Source organism: Rhinoderma darwinii, chromosome 7 (genome assembly GCF_050947455.1).
Source record: "Rhinoderma darwinii isolate aRhiDar2 chromosome 7, aRhiDar2.hap1, whole genome shotgun sequence".
NCBI lineage: Eukaryota > Metazoa > Chordata > Amphibia > Anura > Rhinodermatidae > Rhinoderma > Rhinoderma darwinii.
Genome location: NC_134693.1, coordinates 110,053,396 through 110,075,256, shown reverse-complemented (window position 1 = coordinate 110,075,256; position 21,861 = coordinate 110,053,396). Strand labels below are relative to the sequence as shown.

The following is a 21,861-nucleotide window of genomic DNA, read 5'->3' as shown; positions in this document are numbered from 1 at the left end:
GTTGTAACCTGTCATTTACAGCGAGATCTCACTTTCTCTGCTGTAACTACCACAGACAGAGTAATGAAGTGCAGAGATTGTGAATAGACATCCCGTGGAATGTCTATTCACTGTCTAAACACTTCAGTATTGTTAATGTTTAGTATAAGTATTTTGCAGGCCGAAAAAATCTGCCTCAAAATTCCTTAAAGAATTTTGAGGTAGATTTTGACCTGCCCACACTATCTTGCCGCGTTTTTTGCTGCGTTTTTTGCCCGCGGCGATTGAGGACAGCAGAAAGAAAACGGTCAGAGGCAGAACCGCGGCAAGAAAGGACGTGCTGCTTTCTTTTTTCCGCAACTGGCTCCCATTGATTTCAGATTAAATCAATGGGAGGCGGTTTTGGAAGTTTTTTGGTGCTGATTCTGACGCAGTGTCCGAGTCAATTATCAAGGCCCAAAAACTCTGTGAACTGGGCCTTATTGTTAGGGCTTATTCAGACGAACGTGTAATACGTCCGTGCAACGTGCGTGATTTTCACGCGCCTCGCACGGACCTATGTTAGTCTATGGGGCCGTGCAGACTGTCAGTGATTTTCACGCAGCGTGTGTCCGCTGCGTAAAACTCACGACATGTCCAATATTTGTGCATTGTTCGCGCATCCCACACTTATTGAAGTCAATGGGTGCGTGAAAGTCACGCCTAGCACATGGAAGCACTCCCGCAGCCGTATAAACTATGAATGAAAACAGAAAAGCACCACGTGCTACAAACATCCAAACAGAGTGTCATAATGATGGCGGCTGCGCGAAAATCACGCAGCCGCGCATCATACGCTGCTGCCACACGGAGCTGTCATGGACCTTTTGCATGCGCAAAACGCCACGTTTTTTGTGCGCGCAAAAAGCACACGCTTGTGTAAATCCGGCCTTAGGGTAGGAACACACTAGGAATGAACACTGCGGATTTTATGCAACACATTTTATTGTGGAAAATCCGCAGCGTATTACAGTCGCAGCCGAGTGGATGAGATTTGAACAAATCTCATCCACACGCTGCAAAAAAAACTGACCTGCAGTGTGGCTTTTGGCTTTTTAAGCCGCAGCATGTCAATTTATGCTGCAGAATCGCGGCTCGTCTGTTGCGGAAATGCTGCGGTTCTGCCGCAAAAATCACAAAAGAGAAAAAAAAAAGGCACTTTTTTAAATTAATAAAAAAAAATTATACTTACCCCGGCCGTAGTCCTGGTGACGCGATCCTCTATTCTTAGCGCAGCCCGGCCTCCTGTCATGACGTTTCATCCCATGTGACCGCTGCAGCGGTCACATGGTCTACAGCGTCATCCCAGGAGGCGGGGCTACGTTCAGAAGAGAGAGATGCGTCACCTAAACTACGGCCGGGGCAAGTCGAAACTTTTTTTTCCCTGCAGGATTCCCGCAGTGGACAAGCCTCACGAAACCTGCGCCACAATTTGGTGCGGTTTTGCTGGCAGAATTCCCTGTGGCTACCGGGGCGGATAAGCTGTGTAGTTTTACTCAGCATATCCGCCTAGTGTGTCCCTTATGATGTCGCTCCTGGAGCTGCTGCCTGTCTCTAAATAGCAGTTGGTCCAGTAGAATTTGGAATTATTTTTTTGGGTGAACCAGCTTAAAAAAATACAAAACTTTTGTGTTAGGGCCTGTTCACATCACCGTTCGCTTCCGTTCCGGGGTTCCGTCTGAGGTTTCTGTCGGGTGAACCCCGCAACGGAAAGTGAAAGTGACAGCACAGCTTCCGTTTCAGTCACCATTGATCTCAATGGTGACGGAAACATCGCTAATGGTTTCCGTTCGTCACCATTCCGGCTGGTTTTCGGACGGAATCAATAGCGCAGTCGACTGCGCTAATTGTGACGGAAGCTGTGCTGTCACTTTCACTTTCCTTTGCGGGGTTCACCCGACGGAAACCTCAGACGGAACCCCGGAACGGAAGCGAACGGTGATGTGAACAGGCCCTAACACAAAAGTTTTGTATTTTTTTAAGCTGGTTCACAAAAAAAAATAATTCCAAATTCTACTGGACCAATTGCCTATTTAGAGACAGGCAGCAGCTCCAGGAGCGACATCATAAGGGTAGGAACACACTAGGCGGATATGCTGAGTAAAACTACACAGCTTATCCGCCCCGGTAGCCGCAGGGAATTTTGCCAGCAAAACCGCACCAAGTAGTGGCGCAGGTTTCGTGAGGCTTGTCCGCTGCGGGAATCCTGCAGGGAAAAAAAAGTTTAGACTTGCCCCGGCCGTAGTCCTGGTGACGCATCTCTCTTCTGAACGTAGCCCCGCCTCCTGGGATGACGCTGTAGACCATGTGACCGCTGCAGCAGTTACATGGGATGAAACGTCATGACAGGAGGCCGAGCTGCGCTAAGACTAGAGGATCGCGTCACCTAAACTACGGCCGGGGCAAGTCTAAACTTTTTTATAAATTTTAAAAAGTGCCTTTTTATTTTTTCTCATTTGTGATTTTTGCGGCAGAACCGCAGCATTTCCACAACAGAGGAGCGGCGATTCCACAGAATAAATTGACATGCTGCGGCTTAAAAAGCCAAAAGCCACACTGCAGGTCCATTTTTTTTGCAGTGTGTGGATGAGATTTGTTCAAATCTCATCCACTCTGCTGCGACTGTAATACGCTGCGGATTTTCCACAATAAAATGTGTTGCATAAAATCCGCAGTGTTCATGCCTAGTGTGTTCCTACCCTAAGGCCGGATTTACACGAGCGTGTGCTATTTGCGCGCGCAAAAACGTGGCGTTTTGCGCATGCAAAAGGTCCATAACAGCTCCGTGTGGCAGCAGCGTATGATGCGCGGCTGCGTGATTTTCGCGCAGCCGCCATCATTATGACACTCTGTTTGTATGTTTGTAGCACGTGGTGCTTTTCTGTTTTCATTCATAGTTTATACGGCTGCGGAAGCGCTGGGCGTGACTTTCACGCACCCATTGACTTCAATGGGTGCGTGATGCTCGAACAATGCACAAATATAGGACATGTCGTGAGTTTTACGCAGCGGACACACGCTGCGTGAAAATCACGGACAGTCTGCACGGCCCCATAGAGTAACATAGGTCCGTGCGAGGTGTGTGAAAATCACGCGCGTTGCACGGATGTATTACACGTTCATCTGAATAAGCCCTAACAATAAGGCCCAGTTCACAGAGTTTTTGGGCCTTGATATTGACTCGGACACTGCGTCAGAATCAGCACCAAAAAACTTCCAAAACCGCCTCCCATTGATTTAATCTGAAATCAATGGGAGCCAGTCGCGGAAAAAATAAAAAGCAGCACATCTTTTCTTGCCACGGTTCTGCCTCTGACCTCCCATCGAAATCAATGGGAGGCAGAAAATGCATTTTTCCTGCGTTTTTTGTCTGCTGTCCTCAATCGCAGCGGGCAAAAAACGCGGCAAGATAGTGTGGGCAGGTCAATATCTGCCTCAAAATTCGGTGCGCGGTTCCAGGCGGTCGCGGGTGCGCATGCGCGGGAGTTTGCGGGTGCGCGCGATCGGTCGCACGGTCAGCGGTGTTTGACGGCCCCCATGACGACCCCCATGCTACCCAGGGCCGCCATCAGGGGGGGTATTATGGGTACTGATGTGAGAGGCCCGGCCAAACCTAATTGAAAGGGGGGCCCGCAGCTCACGACATTCTTTTGGTGAAAAAAACGGGCCCCATTGCAGGGGCCTGTTTTTTTTCTACCAAAGGCAAGTCGCGGCAGTTTGCCAGGCCCCCCTTTCAATTAGGTTTGGCCGGGCCTCTCACATCAGTACCCCTAATACCCCCCCTGATGGCGGCCCTGGGTACCATGATATAGTGCTGGACGGAGTACCGTTAACAGGCGGTGCCACGGTAGGGGGGCCCAGAAAATTTAGCTGTAGGGGGCCCTGAAATTCCTGATGGCGGCCCTGGTCACCTACATTATAGCGCCGATCTCCTTATGTAGGAGATAGGGCACTTATAATTGGTGACAGAGCCTCTTTAAAGGGTTTTACCAATTTCAATAAAATAAAAAAATTCAGGCACAGGGCCAGCTTTAGGTTGAATGGTGCCCTGTGCAATACCTTCTATTGTTGCCCCACTTATGATGTACCATATCAAAGGCAAAAAGTATATTTACGGGGGTTTCCAAGGGGGATATCGTTCATCCCCTCAACAGGACTGTAAAATTCCCCTCTTTCCCCACTTAATTATACTCACTTTGCCAATTATTTACGTGTGCTACATCCCTAGGTTGGTTTAGGGATTAGTGATAGGATTTTGGAATATCCCTGGTGGTCTACAGTGGTTGAGCGGTTAATACCCAGCATCCCTAGTGATCTAGGGTGTTGAAGGGGTTACTGCTGATATCCATTATCCATGATGATCTAGGATGGATTATTATGTAATATTCCTGGATGTCTAAGGTGGTTTAGTAGTTTGCACTTAATATTATTAATAATATAATTATAAACGGTTTAGCCATAACATTAAAATCACCTGACTAGTACTGCCTAATATTGTGTGGGTCCCCCTTGTACCACCAAAACAGCTCTGATTTGTCGAGGAGCTTCTACAAAAGTAGCTCAAATTACTGAAAAAGTTACTGCTGGCTATGATAGAAAGGTGTCAGAACACACAGTGCATTGCAGCTATTTGTGTTTGGGGCTGCATAGCTGCAGACCGGTCAGAGTGCCCCCGCTGACCCCTGTCCACTACCGAAAGCGCCTACAATGGGCACGTTAAGCATCAGAACTGGACCAAGAAGTAATGGAAGAAGGTGGTCTGGTCTGAAAAAACACATTTCCCATGCAGATGACCAGGTCACTTACATGGGCACCAGGATGCAGAATAGGACGATGGCAAGCCAGTGGTGGCAGGGTGATGCTCTGGGCAATGCTCTGTTGGGAAACCTTTGCTCCTGGCATTCATGTGGACGCTACTTTGAAATGTACCACCTACCTAATCATTGTTGCAGACCAAGTACACCCCTTCATGTCAATGGTATTAACTAATGGCCGATGCCTCTTTCATCAGGAACATGCGCCCTGCCACATTTCAAAAAGTTTTCAGAAATGGTTTGAGGATCATGACAAAGAGTTCAAGGTGTTGACTTGGCTCGAAATTCCCCAGATCTCAATCCAATGGAGCATCTGTGAGATATTCTGGAAAAATAAGTTTGATCCATGGAGGCCACACCTCAGAGGTCTTGTCAAGTCCATGCCTTGATGGGTCTGAGCTATTTTGGCAGCACGATGGGGACCTTTACAATCTTAGGCGGGTGGTTTTAATTTTATGGCTGTTGGGGATATATAGAGAGATAGACATATATATCCAATATCAGACAGGACTCCATACATTTTAGTGATAAAAGTGTGGTACTTTATTCATCCAGAAGTCCAATGCAATGTTTCAGCTCTACCATAGAGCCTTTCTCAAGATCTATGGAGGAGCTGAAACGTTGCATTGCAGTTATGGATGAATAAAGTACCACACTTGTTCACTGAAATTTCTGGAGTGCTGACTAATTTTGGATATATTTTTGGATCCTTGGTCTTGACCCTGGCGAGCTTGCACCCGTCCACATTTCGTGACTGTACGGCTGGCTTCACTAATTTTTTTAGATAGATAGATAGAATTTTTGAAATGGCCAAATGGCTCCTAGAGAATAGGTTGTTTTCTGCAACTCACTTGTCAGCTTTGTTGTGTAGTTTGGAACAGGGTAAGAAGAGGATGAGGAATTTAATTACAGCGATAGTTTCTGTTCTGCCATTTCTCTGACTATTGACTCCTACTCATTGCAGTTGTCATAAAGCACTCATACCCTGCTGCACTATCTATACAGACAGATGTCTTCAGGCAAGCAGTGTGTGCCCGGAATATGGCTGCCCCAGGAACGTTTTTTTTTAAATTAAAATATAAGTAGCTATAAAACCTAGCAAACACATTATTTCTCTTCTAACGACTTACATCTAATTAATGAAACTTTAAATACATGTGACATTCCCTTTAATATACCAATACATTGGCCAAAAAAAAAAAATGAAGGATTCTATATATTTTACAGAGATTATATTGTGTTGATCGCCTTTGTTATCAAATTGCTCACATCTCAATTCAGAATGAGGAAAATTAACAAAAAGTTTTTGTTTTTTTTTTACTTTTGAGAAGTTCCTCTTCTTGTTTGTAGGTTTCATGCTTTGATGTTTGGATTTGAGACAACCTGGTCTATGTTAGACCTCAGGAGCATGCTGGGAGAGACTCCAGATGTTATCAGTTACTGGCTACAGATAGGTAACTTCCGGTGTTTATTATAGATCAGACTTTCAACATAATATAAGTGGGGCTGCAAAGTTTAATTGCCCACAACATAAATCAAGATCTAAAAAGTTTTTCACTGGATTGCAGTCAGTCTGGCCTCTCAGCACAGCTTGTATATTACTTCTGAAATTTGCTTATGCTGATATGGAGGAAATTTAGGGAGGCATTTAAAATAATCAGCTCCAGCGGGATATCTTTTCTTTAATATTGAAAATTAAGAGAAAGGCCTTCAGTTCACCTTGATAGAACGCAACACACATTTTCCAATAATAAAGCAACTTTACATAATGAATCTATTATTAGAAAAAAGTTGTAATAAACAAATTTTTTTAAATTCCCAGACACATGATCAGTGCATCCTAAATTAAAGAGAAGCTGTATATTACCCTAGTAAAATTATCCCCTTTCACAAATTACCTTAATGAAGATATATGCTAAACAATTTGCTTGAGCTAAAACTTTATATTAATTTCTCCAGGTAAAATGTAGGCTCCTTATGACCAGTTTTCACACAAATTTTTAATTAACTTTGCTACTATCATTAATTTGCTTTGTTCTTTACAGTAAAGCTGACTATAGACATAAAAAAAGTTATAAGCCGAACAATTGATAAGTTGACAGCTATTTTCCTCGGCTCACCAATAAAGAAAGATAAGCCACTTCCAGACACCTCTGGTCCTGCTTATCATTTTGAAAACAACATGATTCAACAGTGTGGAATTGCAACCTGCTAAATTCCTGGTTTCCCTAAATTGGAGACATCTTGGCACATTCGGGCTGTCCCTATAGACATGAGCTTTTCCATTGAATGGATGAACGGGAAAAAAAAATCTCATGTCTATGGTCAGCTTAACAGTCACTCGCCTTTCTACTGCCACTTCCACTTTGTTATGTGTGGGTTGAGAGGAGACATAATTCAGACAAGCATTATATGTGAACTTCAATTGGGGAACTTAAACTCCATCTGTACAGAAGTTTATAGGCGTTGTCCAGGCACAGACCACTGATGACCTATCCACAGGATAGGTCAGCAATATATGATCGGTGTGGGCCCGACACCCGAAACTCGCACCAATCAGCTGCCCCGGTTGCCTCCGGGCGCTGGATGTTATGCAGGGTAGGCAGTATTCAGAGCCGGAAGCAGATGGCTCCGGTCACTGCATAGCGGCTGTGCTGCAGAACTGCAGCTCTGCTCCTATTCATTTGAATAGGAGCAGAGCTGCAGTACTGCAGCTCGGCCGCTATTCTGTGACTGGAGCCATCTGCTTCCGGCATGGACAATCGGTGCCCGGAGGCAGCTGATCAGTGCGAGGTCCAGGTGTCGGACTCCCACCAATCATATACTGATGACCTATCCTGTGGATGGATCATCAGTTGTCCTTGCATGGACAACCCCTTTAAGTTACAGTTTGCACAGGCCAGGAAAATATGTAACTAAACAAGAACAACTTGGGCTAGGTTTACACCTATGTCAGTGTTTCCGTTATTCTGCTCTGTCAGAGGAGCAGAACAACGGAAATACTAGAAGCGCCGGTTCTGTTGTACACCGGGCCTACGGAGCCCACTGACTTTAATGGGTTTCATCGGGTTTCTTTTCAGGGTGTGCGTGGTATTACTGGAAACAATAGAACAGCATGCTGTGCTTATTGTATCCGGTATTTCTGGCAGGATCTGTGATGGAGGCTCCTAACATAGCCTAACGCAGATGTGAACGAGGCCTTACTGGAAGGAATACCCTTGAAGAGGTTTTCCCACAAGGAACATTTATCACCTATCAATAGGAGGTGTACTCCGATGCCATGCATGACACAGGACATGTCAGAAACGCGTAGGCGAAATTAACTGAAGCAAATTCAACCTTCCCCCCTCTACTCATTTGCACTTTGATTTATATACTACTACTTTTTTTTTAACTATTTGTTACATCAATAAAAGTGGAACGCCGTTTCCTTTTAACTAGTCCAAGCGCTGGATTCTAGTTCTAGTTTTTTTCTCTATTGTTTGCCGCTGGCCTGCGGGACTCCGGGCGCTGTCTGTCCATAGACACAACTAATGGTGAGCTGGAGGATTTCCTCCCCCTTTTCCTATACTTGTTTCTTTTTTGTACTCCGATTGCTATGAGGAGGAATGTTCAAGAGAACGCTGGGGCTACCAGTGGTGGGGCCCCTAGAGGTCTCTAGAACATTGCTCCTCACTGCAAGCGTGCAGTGAGGAAGAGTTTGAATGAGTTTGTGCACTGCTGCTCCATTCAATGTCTATAGGGCCGACGGGGACAGCAGAGTACAGCGCTCGGCTGTTCCTGTTGGCCCAATAGACATTAAATGGAGCGGCAGCGCACGTGCGACCACTGCTCCATTCAAACTCCTCCTAACTGCACGATCGCAGAGATCGGTAGGGGACCCAGTGGTAGGGACCCCATCGATCATACATTTATCAACTATCCTGTGGATAGGTGATAAATGTCCTTTGTGGGAAACCGCTTTTAAACCTCATAGTGGGTTCCACTTTAACCAGGTGTAATTGATATGTGAGATAATCAGCCAATCAGAAAGTTTAGCTGAGCATACAGCTAAAACCCCCAACAACCACATACATATGAACGGTCGGATCTGCCAAGCATGCATATCAATACACACTATATATTTTTCAGACATATTCTTAGATTATATTATATAATATTATGTTCTTATTGTACTAAAATTTGATTTTTTCAGGGAACAACATATAAAATAAAGAATTATTAGCATTTTCTTCTATTTTATAGGAGTTACAAAGAGGAAACCAATTAAATGTAACTCTTGGAGCTGTCAGTGCTTATTATTCCACACCATTGTCTCGGAGTGTCGAGGGGTGAGACAAACAGCTCCCCGTTCGCTGGCCCTTGTCTCACTAGAGAATTAGGCCAAAGCTTAAGGGTCTCTGCCATTTTCCAGACTCTCAAGTTATTGTTACACAGAGAAAAGCCTCTTCTTCTTGGCAGAACCTTTGTGAAACATTTGCACTGTGTGATAATACAGAGCAGGGACAGACAGCTGAGCATTTTCATCTGTCTCCAGCTGGTGATTGCCCTCTAACAATGCTCCGTGCCCCTTTTATTTCACACATTCTGGATTTTTTTCCACCTTTTTTTTTTTACAGGCAGCCTTCTCTCACAGGTCAGGTAAAGGCCATGATTAAATTCGATGAATGATGTTTATATAAGGCGTTGAACATTTTACCTTTTATTGGATAAATCTTTGTATTTGTTATGTAAGTAATTTTCACTACATATATTTAAATGCCCATTCACATTAGTGATTTGAAAACGAAAAAGGAAACATAAGTATACGGTACAAAGTAGAAATTGCTAGCAGTAGATTTACTTTGAACCTACACTTCAGCATAAACACTATATGGACAAAAGTATTGGGACACACCTCTTAATCATTGAATTCAGGTGTTTCATTCAGTCCCATTGCCCCAGTTGTATAAAATCCAGCACTAGCTATGCAGCCTGCCTTACAAACATTTGTGAAAGAATGGGTCATTCTAAAGAGCTCACTGAATTTGAGCGAACTACTGTAATAGGATGCCACTGCTGTAACAAGTCAGTTAGTAAAATGTCTTCCCTCCTAGATATTCCACCATCAACTGTGAGTGATATTATTGCAAAGTGGAACCAGAGAAACTCAGCCATGAAGTGGCAGACCACCTAAAGTTATAGAGCAGGGTCGCATAGTGCTGAGGCGCATAATTTATAAAAGTCGCCAACGCTCTGCTGACTCAATAACTCCAGTCTTCCAAAACTCTTCTGGCATTAATATCAGCACAAAAACTGTGCGCCACTAGCTTCACGGCATGGGCTTCCATGTCTGATCAGCTGCATGCCAGCCTTACATCACCAAGCACAATGCCAAGCGTCGAATGGAGTGGTGTAAAGCAGCCGCCACTGGACTCTGGAGCAGTGGAAACGTGTTCTGTGGAGTGAGGAATCACACTTCTCTATCTGCCAATCTGATGGATGAGCCTAAGTTTCATGAATGCCAGGAGGACGTTACCTGATTGACTGCATTGTGCCATCTGTAAAATTTGGTGGAGGAGGGATAATGCTATGTGGTTGTTTTTCAGGAATTGAACTAGGCCCCTTAGTTCCAGTGAAGGGAAATCGTAATGCTTTTGGACAATTATATACTTCCAACTTTGTGGAAACAGTTTGGGTGAGGCCCTTTTTAGTTCCAGCATGACTGTGCCCCAGCGTACGAAACAAAGATCCATAAAGGCATGGTTGGGTGAGTTTGGTGTGGAAGAACTTGACTGGACCGCACAGAGTCCTGACCTCAACCCCATCAGAATCAGAATAAATTCCTGGATCAATTACCCACCTACTGTAATCTAGTAAACACAACCTGTAATACTATTACATTAAAGAAAGGCCTCCAGGCTCCTCTTGAACTCTTTCAGTGAATTCCCCATAACAACTTCCTCTGGCAGAGAGTTCCATAGTCTCACTGCTCTTACAGTAAAGAATCCCCTTCTAGGTTGGTGTAGAAACCTTTTTCCTCTAAATGTAGCGGATGCTCCCCTGTTTAAGCCCTGGGTATAAATAGATCATGAAGGAGATCTCCACATTTACCTTTGATTTATTTATACATAGTTATTAGGTCACCCATTAGCCGTTTTTATTCTAAACTAAATAAACCTAATTTTGATCATCTTTCTCGATACTGTAGTCCACCAATTCCATTAACTACTTTTAGTTGCCCACCTTTGAACCCGCTGAAGCTCTACTATGTCTTTATTGAGCACTTGTTCCAAAACTGTGCATAGTGGGTGGAATATATTAAGACAAGCATTTTAAATGCCAATCTTATACTATTTTGCACCAGCGGAAAATGTGCCTAAATTATTAAGAGGTGTACACCTCTTAATAAATTTGGCGCAACTTTGGCGGTCCATGCAACAGAAATTCAAACCTACGCCTGCTATAAGAAGTTGTAGATATGCGCCATAACTGATTCCAGTTCTTGGTATAACTTATGGAAATATGTCGTATCGGTGGAGGTCCTGCCCTCTTCAGCTAAACCCCACCTCCTTCACCAATTTTGGAAAGTGGCGAGAAAATGAAAAAGTCGCACATTGTCGTGCAACTATGACGTAGGACAAAATGTGTGAGTGACTTTTTTACACCAAAGAACTGGCACAAATCTTTTTATATATCCGCCCCCCCCCCCCCCCCCCACGTATTCCATGTGCAGTCTGACTAGTGATTTGTAAAGTTGTAGAACTATGTCCTCTGCTTATGATGCATGACAAACAAGTAGTGTTGTAAATAGCCATCAGGGAGCCTGAGTAGGAAATACTCGCTCAAACAGATACCACATGATGTAAGATATAGAGTGTGTCATGATCATGGCTCTTAGGAGTTACACACCAATTACACTCCAGTGGAGGGCCTGTAGGGGATCTTCAAAAAGGGAGACTAAAGAGAGGATTTATTTACTCGAATATCCATTAGGGTATGTTCACACGTAGTCAACAAAAACGTCTGAAAATCCAGAGCTGTTTTCAAGGGAAAACAGACCCTGCTTTTCAGACGTTTTTTTACCAACTCGCATTTTTCGCTGCGTTTTTCGCGCCATTTTCGCTGCGTTTTTTACGTCCGTTTTTGGAGCTGTTTTCATTGGAGTCTATGAGAAAACAGCTCCAAAAACGTCCAAAGAAGTGTCCTGCACTTCTTTTTACGAGGCGTAATTTTACGCGTCGTAATTGCCGTACAACGTGTAAAATTACGCGTCGTGTGGACAATACAGCGTTATACCCATAGAAAGTAATGGGCAGATGTTTGACGACGTATTTGAGACGTATTTCCAGACGTAAAACGAGGCAAAATACGCCTCGTATACGTCTGAAATTTGGCAGTGTGAACATACCCTAATGATGTAAACGCAGATCATCTCTTACTGATCATCATTGCACATCAGTACAGATTGTAGCATTATATAAGGGGTGAACCTGCTATTCCCATCCTCCTTTTTACGATATAACCTAAACGACGCTTAGTTTTGGCAAAAAAAATAGTGCCTAATTATTGAGTTCAGCTGTTTCACACACATCCAGTGCAAACAGGTGCATAAAATCAAGCACAAAGCCATGCAATCTCAATAGACAAACATAGGCGGTAGTATGAGTTCTGCTGAAGAACAAGTCAGTTCATTAAATTTCTGATCTACTAGATCTGCTCCGGTCAATTCTAGGTGCAATTATTGTGAAGTGGGAGTACCGGTCAGCCACAAAGGGGTAGACCATGCAAATTTACCTTCTGTTGCATTACTCACTACAGAGTTCCAAACTATATCTGGAAGCGACAACAGCACAAAAAATGTGTGTCAGGCGCTTCATGAAACGTATTTCCATGGACGAGCAGCTGTACACAAACCTAAAACTGGAACTGTGGACTCTGGAGTTGTGTACCTATTCTCTGGAGTGATTAATCAATTTTACTATCTGACAAATGAGAACAGCGAAGAATTGTGTGAGCAAGAGATGACCCTGACAGATCTACCGAAGCAGCCAGCCCAGGTTGACCTCTTAAATGGTGGGCACAGAGACAGTGTATAGGTTTAAATAACAAAGGTTATACCAAAAATATTTCCACAAAACGGCATGCTCTGTTTGAATCGATATAGATCAACTGTACATGCGATCATACGTGTTGCATCGTTAGTGAAACACCATAAGATGAGAGTATCACCTTTCCAAAACTTTTTACACATATGTATCAATGTAAGGCCTCATTCACACGGCAGGGTTTCCCGGCCGGGTGCCGGCCGTTCATAAATCGGCCGGCACTCGGCTGCATTAGGAATAATAGACCCCTAATGGGGCTATTCACACGACCGATTTTTTGACGGCCGGGAAAACCGCCCGTCAAAAAATAGGACATGCTCTATTTTCGCCCGGGTACCCGGCCGCCCGGCTCCCATAGAAGTCTATGGGGCCGGGTAATACCCGGCCATCACCGGGATGTGTCCCGAGTGACGGCCGGGTTTTCCGGCTCTTGCGCTCTATCTCCTCCTCCTCACAGCGCAGAGTGCATGTGAGGAGGAGGAGTTGATGCCATTCTGACGAATGGCATCGCTGTACACTGTGTGGCAGGGCCGGGGTGTACAGCAGGTGGAAGGGAGCGCTGCGCTGGCTCCCTTCCCCTGCTTGTTTTAAAAGCGCCCTGGCCCGACGACACCTTTGATGGCGCCGCTAGCAGCTGCAGCAGCAGCTGCTGCTGCTACTACTGTAGCGACGCCACTATAGCAGAGCGGGGAGGTATCTCCCCGCTCTGCTATGTGCTAGCCGCACTTTAGCTCCTTGAAGGAGCGGAATCCCCGTGTGTTCGGGGATTCCGCTCCTGGACAGAGCGCTTGATGTCTCTGTCCATATCTGGGCAGTGACATCAGGGGAAACTCCTGAAGCGGAATCCCCGAACACATGGGGATTCCCCTTCAGGAGTTGCCGCTGATGTCACTGTCCGGATCTGCCCGGCCCGGCACGGATGCATAACTTTATGCAAACCGGCCGGGCAGAATGGCCGATTTTACCGGCCGACAATTGGGCTCGGACGCGACCCGGTCGTGTGAATCCCGCCTAACACTTTTTGGTCCTTTTTGTTTTTCATATCTTCGACAAATCTGTGTTTGGCAGATGCCCGGGCAATGCTACATTACCTGCCGAAATGCATAGTGCCTACTGCAACTTGGTGCTGGAGGTATAATAATGCGGGGATGTTTTTCAGGGTTTGGTCTAGGCCTCTTTATTTGTAGTAAAGGTTAATGTTAATGCATCAGCATACAAAGACATTTTAGGCAAATGGTGGCAAGAGCCCCGGAAAGGCCCTTTTCTGTTCCAGTCTGATTGTCAGTAATCCTGAAGATAACTCATGAAGCATCGATGGTACTATTCAAGCGTTTGATTAGTTCTTTCAGTTTGTCCATTTGACTGGGGATGAAAGGCAGAATAAAAATGTCAAGAATTACATCGTTCTTTCACATAAAATTGTGCTGTCACACTTGTCTTTCTGTGCGGATTCAGAGAAAATCCAGGATAAGGTGTCAGCTTTACCATTTTTGTGATACAGGTCTATAAGTAATCACAAAATTAAATTGAAAAAAAGAATAAACGCCATCCTGCTTGTCTGGAGGATAATCTTTTGGCATCATGGATAAATTCCAGATTTCTATGATGAGTAAATACAGTAATAGGATTAGCAGGTCCCTCCAAGAGATGTCTCCACTCAGAAAATGCTTTTTTTTTTTTTTTTATCGCTTTTTTATTTCCAATATTGTAGTTCTTTTCAGTTGTGGACGTTTGACAAAAAAAATAAGAACAAGGACGCAAAAACATCTTGTCTCCTGATCGCTGAGGCAGGACTGCCCCCACTGCAGAATCAAATGCATCAACCTCGACAGTGAAAGGTAACTCTGGATTTGGATTAATTACTATGGGTGGTAATGTATAGAGACCTGAGCCTCATGTGCCAAAGTAAAGCGAACATTCTTCTTTGTAAAGGCTCTTCTACATGGGCTAATGATCGGGAAAACAAGCATTCATATGAACACTCGTTCCTGATCATTTCCCTGTGTAAACAGGGCAATGATCAGCTGATGAACGAGCAAAAGCTTGTTCATCGGCTGATCGCATCTTTTATGCAGCAGAAAATATTATCGTTGTTGCAATCACATCTCCCTTTGTACACACTTAAGTCACATTATTATAAGCAGCAGCTAATATACAGAGTAACCGCAGTGTGCAGCATGGACAGCAGTTAGACAGGCTGGGGGTGACTCAATAAGGTGCTGATAGGTTGTCTCAGGTATCTGGAGTCATGCTGACTGCAGTGCATCCCACATTTTATGGAGGGTGCGGGGGGGGGGGATCCATAGAGCAAACAACACGATCGAGGTGGTCCCACAAATGCTTAATTGGGTTCAAGTCTGGCGAATTAGGGGGCCAGGGTAGTACTTGGAAGTCTTGGTCGTGCTCTTCCAACCACTGTCAGACATTTCTAGCCAGGGCCGGCCTTAGGATACATGGTGCCCCGTGCAAAATGATCTTTCGGTGCCCCACCCACATCATTAAAAAAAATGCCCCATAAAAAATTTATAAAGCCCCCATACAGTAGAATAATAATATAATATATTACAACCTCTTCAAGGACACAGTATTTTGTCCTCTAATTCTGCCCACAGTATTAGGCCCCTTGTAGTACACGTACACAGTATAATGTCCGCTTAGTGGCCCCCACACAGTATAGTGCCCCCCTGTAGACAATGCCATAATCCCCCACCTCCTCCTTGTAGACAGTGCCCCCAAAGAAAAACAAAAATTGTACTCACCTAGGCCCCGTTCCCACGGCGAACTGAGCTTCTCCACGACGGGATCCTTGCGTAGGCCGGGGTGATCCTGTAGCCTAGTACAGAGTTTCCCAACCTTTTCGGACTCGAGGCAGCACTGGAAAAATAAAATTTCCTCAGGGAACCTCTACCAAAAATTGTTTCGAGAATGACAGAAAACGACTAAAAACACGCACTAGACTCGTAGGGTATGTTCACTCACGTTTTTTGTGAGGCAAAAAAATATCTGCCTCAAAATTCCTTCAGGAATTTTGAAGCAGATTTTGAATTGACAGCGTTGTTTGACCTTTTTTTTTTTTTTTTTGCGTTTTTTTATTAAGCCGTTGAAGCTAACGCAAAAGACGCAGGCAAAAAAAGCTCCAAACTGGCGCCGCAGGTATTTTATGCCTCCTATTAATTTCAATTGGAGGTCAGAGGCGGAAACCACTTGAAGACCATCAGCCCCCCGCTCACAGTAAAATGACCATCAGCCCCCACTCACAGTAAAATGACCATCAGCCCACGAATCACAGATTCCCCCTGTAGTTAGCACCACACAGCCCCTTGTAGGCAGCGCCACACAGCCCCTTGTAGGTAGCGCCACACAGCCCCTTGTAGGTAGCGCCACACAGCCCCCTTGTAGGTAGCCCCACACACCCCCTTGTAGGTAGCTCCACACAGCCCCCTTGTAGGTAGCGCCACACAGCCCCCTTGTAGGTAACGCCACACAGTCCACTTGTAGGTAGCGACACACAGCCCCCTTGTAGATAGCGCCACACAGCCCCCTTGTAGAGAGCTTCACACAGCCTTCTGTAGAGAGGGCCACACAGCCCCCTGGTAGGTTGTGCCACACAGCCCCCTAGTAGGTAGTGTCACACAGCCCTATTGTAGGGAGTGCCACACAGCCCCCTGGTAGGGAGTGCCACACAGCCCCCTGGTAGGGAGTGCCACACAGCCCCCTGGTAGGGAGTGCCACACGGCCCCCTGGTAGGGAGTGCCACACGGCCCCCTGGTAGGGAGTGCCACACGGCCCCCTGGTAGGTAGTGCCACACAGCCCCCTTGTTGGTAGTGCCACGCAGCCCACAGCTCCCTTGTAGATAGCACCCACCCCCTTCCTGTAGATAGCTTCACTGTAGCTCCCTGAAGGAGAAAATTCCCCGTGTGGCCGGGGATTCCGCTCCTGGAGAACTCCGCTTGATTTCTCTGTCTATATATGGACAGTGACATGAGGGGAAACTCCTGAAGCGGAATCCCCGTCCACAGCATTGTGACACTGTGACTGGGGATTCCACTCCAGGAGAAGCTCCTGTCGTCTGTGTCAATTTATGGACAGTGACGACATTGGCTTCTCCTGGAGTGGAATCCCTGGTCACAGCTTCTGCAACGCTGTGGACGGGGATTCCTCTTCAGGAGTTTCCCCCGATGTCACTGTCCATATATGGACAGAAAAATCAAGCAGAGCGCTCCATGAGTGGAATACCCGACCCGGTGTCGCCGCTAGCAGCCGCTGAGAGAAGCAGCGCTTTGGCGGAAAGGCGACTGCTGAGTTGCCGAGCCCGGGTGCTTCTGAAACAAGCAGGGGAAGGGAGCCAGCGCAGCGCCCCCTTCCACCTGCTGGAGTGATGCACCCTGTGCGAAGGCACACGTCGCACAGCCCTAAGGCTGGCCCTGTTTCTAGCCATGTGACATGTCGCATTGTCTTGTTGGGAGATTCCATCTGCCCCAGTGAAGACAAAGCACATGTATGGGTGGACGTGATCTGCAACAATGGATTCATTCCCAAATCGGTTCTGAGTGCCTTCCACATGGATGAGTGGGCCCAGAGAATGCCTTGAAAAAATTCCCCAGACCATAACACTGCCGCCACCAGCTTGTGTTCTTCCAGCAATTGTTGCAGGGTGTTTGTTCTCTGATGTTTCGCGCCTGACGCACCAACGTCCATCCCTTTGATGAAGCAGAAAACGTGGCTCATCGGAGAAGGCAACCCTTTGCCAATCATCGGTGGTCCAATTCCGATACTGCTGTGTAAATTTAAGCCTTTTTTTCCGATGCACCATTTTTAGCATAAGAGCAGTGACAATCCGTCTGCTTCAGGGCCCCATACACGGTAGGTTTCGCTGAACTGTTGTTTTAGTCACATGTCTGGTAGTCCCCTGGTTGATTTTCACAGTGAGCTGCTCCACTGTAGCGTGTAGTTCGACTCTGGCACACATTTGTAGCCGATGTTCATCTCTCACATCAATGGCACGTGGTGCTCAGCATTTTCCATGTCGGTTATTCCCAATGGTGCCATTTGTCCACTCATTATACACTTTCACCACAGCAGCACGTGAACAGTTCACAAACTGCGCACCCTTGGCCCGAAAGCCAATAATGATCCCATATTGCAACTCTGATAAATCACCCCTTTTACCCATGGCAACAACAAGTGATATGTGTTCAGACAGCCTATCGCACACCTTATATACCCACCAAGCCAGCCCACAACACATCACTTCCTTCATGGGCTATGTGCTGCTGACGTCAAAAGTAGGCGGTGGTTATAATAATGTGACTCGACTGTGTATGTCTCCATACATAACCAATCTTTGCTCCTTGCGAAAGGAGCAAACGAGCGCCGATCAATGGACTATCTCGTTGATCGGTGATCATTGTTACGGCCCATATTGGCCGGTGTAAAAGGACCCTTAGTTGAGTGATTGATGCTACGATCTTTAGAAAAGTCTCAAATTAACTTTCTGTGGAAGTTCGCAAAACCAACAAATCTCTGAACTTCTTTTTCATTTTATAGGGTTGGCCATCAACAACAGTAGACTTTCCTATAAAACCTACTCTCCATTTGCTGCCCAAAGCTCATGAAGACCATCAAAGCCCTCCATGTCAACCTATACTTTCGGGAATTTGTTGTCTTTGTGAAAATATCTGCAGAATTGTCGATTTTTTTCTCCAGAAATATGTGGAGACGTTGCCATCTTTCATTAAAGACACTACAGATATGCTATGACACCTTAATGGTTTACATCTGGATGAAGATATGTTACTGGTGACTTGCGACGTGGAGTCCCTGTACACTTCTATATGCCATGATCATATAGTACGCGCCTCTAGATTTTTTTATGGAGATGACCAATTACGATCCTGCGCTTATGGAGTTTGTGTTGCGCCTGCTCCATTTTGCACTGACGCATAACTTTTTTACATTCAAAGATCGCCCCTTCCTTCAGCTCCAGGGTACAGGGCTGGGGGCCACTTCTGCCACATTATATGCCAACCTGTTCTTGGGGCTGTGGGAGAGGGAAATTGTACAACATACCCCTGGTCATGTGGCGGTGCTCCAATGTTCAAGGTATATAGATGATATTATTTTTATCTGGCAGGGGTCCACAACGCAACTTGAATTATTTTTGGCTTCATTAAATATCAATGATTTCAATATTAAACTCATGTGGACATTTTGATTATGCGTGTTGATGATGGTCTTATCTCTACTGACATTTACAGAAGGAAGACTTCGACCAATTCCCTCCATGCCACCTCCTCTCATTACCCGAAAGACAAAAAAATCTATTCCAGTGGGCCAATTTCTGAGGGCTCTACGCATCTGCTCCAATGGCAGCAATTTTGAACGTCAGGACTCTGATATGATAGAAAGATTTCGAAATTGCGGCTACAATCAGAGGGATATTAGAAGAGGGTATTTAAAAGCTAAATACTCTTCTCGGGAGGCCCAGTTGGTGAGTAAACCGAAAAGTACAGATGTGGCCTATAACTCTATAAGATTCATTACTACATTTAATTCTAAGTGGTGTGAAGTACGAGATATCGTATGGAAACATTGGAATATTCTTCTAACAGATCGTGACTTGGCTGCGTGTTTACCTGAATATGCACCTATTACATGGAGGAGGTCCAAAACTCTTAGGGACTTATTGACATCTAGCCACTACATTTCCAAAACTCCCTTAAATCCGTTTGGAAGTTGCGGCCCTCCATGGGGCTCTTTCAATTGCGGCAATTGTGCTGTGTGTCGATACATCATCCGCACATCCACTTTCTTTAACTCCAATAAGGATAGGAAGTTCAAGATTGTCTTTAACATCAATTGTAACACAGAAGCGGTGGTGTATTTTGCCACATGTCTCTGTGAGATGATCTATATAGGGATGACCAGCAGATCCCTTAAAGTTAGGGTGCTCGAATATGTCTGTAAGATTAAGTCTGCTGTTAATGTTAAAGAGTTGGATAGGCTGCAACCTATACCCTGGCATTTTCGTGACTTTCACTACTGTAATCTCAGGGGTCTGAAAATCCGGGGTATAGATAATGTCATTTTGGGATGTAGAGGTGGTGATATTCGCAAAGCTCTTCTGCGTAAGGAAATTAAATTGATAACCCTACTTAATACCACAGCACCTTGTGGTCTGAATGAGGCTACTAGCTTCAAGCCTTTTTTGTAATTTACAACTAGCGCAAATTTTATTTAATTATAAATATTAATATTTATCTTTGGGGTTTTGTTTGTTCTGTTTTATTTTTTATTAATTCATAATTTTGTCTTCATTTATATTTTGTTTATAGCTCAACCTTCTACTGTTTTCTCTCTCTGGAGAAGATTAATGGAGTCTAGTGATGCCTTCTATACTGTCAATAAAATCGTTGCTGTCCCTGTATCAGATATCTTTATAACATTTTGTATTATAATTGTCTATATATGTTTTAGTCATAATGAATTTGTATGTATTAAATCATCTTTTTCTCACTGTGTATTTTTGTGCACACTATATATATTATCTAGTGCATCTTTATTATATGTATTTATAGCACAGGTTTATTTTATTTTTCACATTTTCAGTCACATTTTTCATTTTCTACATTAATTAACTTTTTAATTCTACATCCACATATTCTAGTATAATTACATATGGACTTGTATATATTTATATGTAATTTTGTTTTATTTTGAAGACATAATATAATACAATATGGAATTCTATACAGCTATATGCTGTATTGTTACATTATACTTTGGAGATATAATATGTTTTAATATATATGCGGTTATGATGATTATTTTTTGGCACGTGTAAAGTATTTATATATTTATACTTTTATTGTCATTAATATATATGGACATTTCACTCTGCTTGCTCCATTTATTTTCCTCTACCGATTTTTTGCCTAACAACTATATAGAAGAGGCTGGACGCAGCTGCAGGCTTGAGGGAAGCCGACATGACCGTCCTGGTAGGGAAAGGGTTAATGTTAAGAGGTGAGGGAAAGGTGAAGGAGCTGAAGGAGGGACGGGGAGGAGCTAGGGGGGACGGGGGGGGCCGTTACTGCGCTTCCCGCTGTTTCTCGGCATTGAGCCGGAAGCAGCGGGAGGAGTAATACACAAGAAGCAAAGCTCCCCGTTGCCCGGCTTTTTAGTATGGCAGAGGCCCTGATTTTAGAGCGGCTGCGTGCCGCTGCTGTGCACCACGGTCCCGGATGGCTGGAGGAGACCGTGGCTGCATTAACGCGGATCCCGGACGCCGTTTCGCCACGCCGGGCACGGCGTTCGGGGTCTGTTGTAAGGGACAGGCTCCCCTCCCCCGGCCCCCCTACGAGCATGGCTATGGCGGCGGGGGGGGAGTCGGCAACAACCGCTCCTGCGCTGGGCAGGCAGAGAGCGGTAGCAGGGGTGACGGCGATGCAGGCTGTGTCGACCCGTCCCTCTCGGCGGTCCCGACCTCCAGAGCGCCTGAGTCCGGAGGTAGTCCCGCGGACACGGCGTCGCAGAGGGAGCCCGATCCCGGACGCTGCAGGCCAGGCAGCTGGGAGGACCGCCCCTTCCCAGGCCCTGCGTCCTGGCAGGAATCCCAGGCCGCGACGGGGTCCGGCGGTAAGCAGGGAGTCGCAGGCCGGGCTCCCTGTCACCCCTCCCCCATCAGATGGAAGATGTCGAGAGCAAGGTACGGCCGCCCCGCATGGTGATGTTCCGGCCAGGGGGCAGGCTTCGTCAGGATCGTCTAGACGGACGACTAGATCTGCAGCGACGTCGAGGCAACAGGTCCGGTCGGAAGTCTGGGTCCCGGCGGTCGGGCGGCAGGTTGCCGGCCCATCGGTCAGCGCGTCCTCATCCCCTTTCCGAAGAGGTCGTTGGGAGGGACAGTCGTCGGCGAGAGAAGAACTGGAGGAAGGTGAAC

The 21,861-nt window shown here is 45.5% G+C and overlaps 1 protein-coding gene and 1 long non-coding RNA gene across 2 annotated transcripts in view; one reads left to right on the top strand and one right to left on the bottom strand.

Moving 5' to 3' along the window:
• Positions 1–21,861, bottom strand: part of EFCC1 (EF-hand and coiled-coil domain containing 1) — a 103,257-nt gene that overhangs the window by 42,054 nt on the left and 39,342 nt on the right. The window lies entirely within an intron of this gene.
• LOC142658093 (uncharacterized) lies at positions 14,637–20,343 on the top strand. Its single transcript, XR_012850032.1, has 3 exons — positions 14,637–14,757; positions 19,178–19,410; positions 20,255–20,343. It is a non-coding gene; the product is annotated as an uncharacterized LOC142658093 (long non-coding RNA).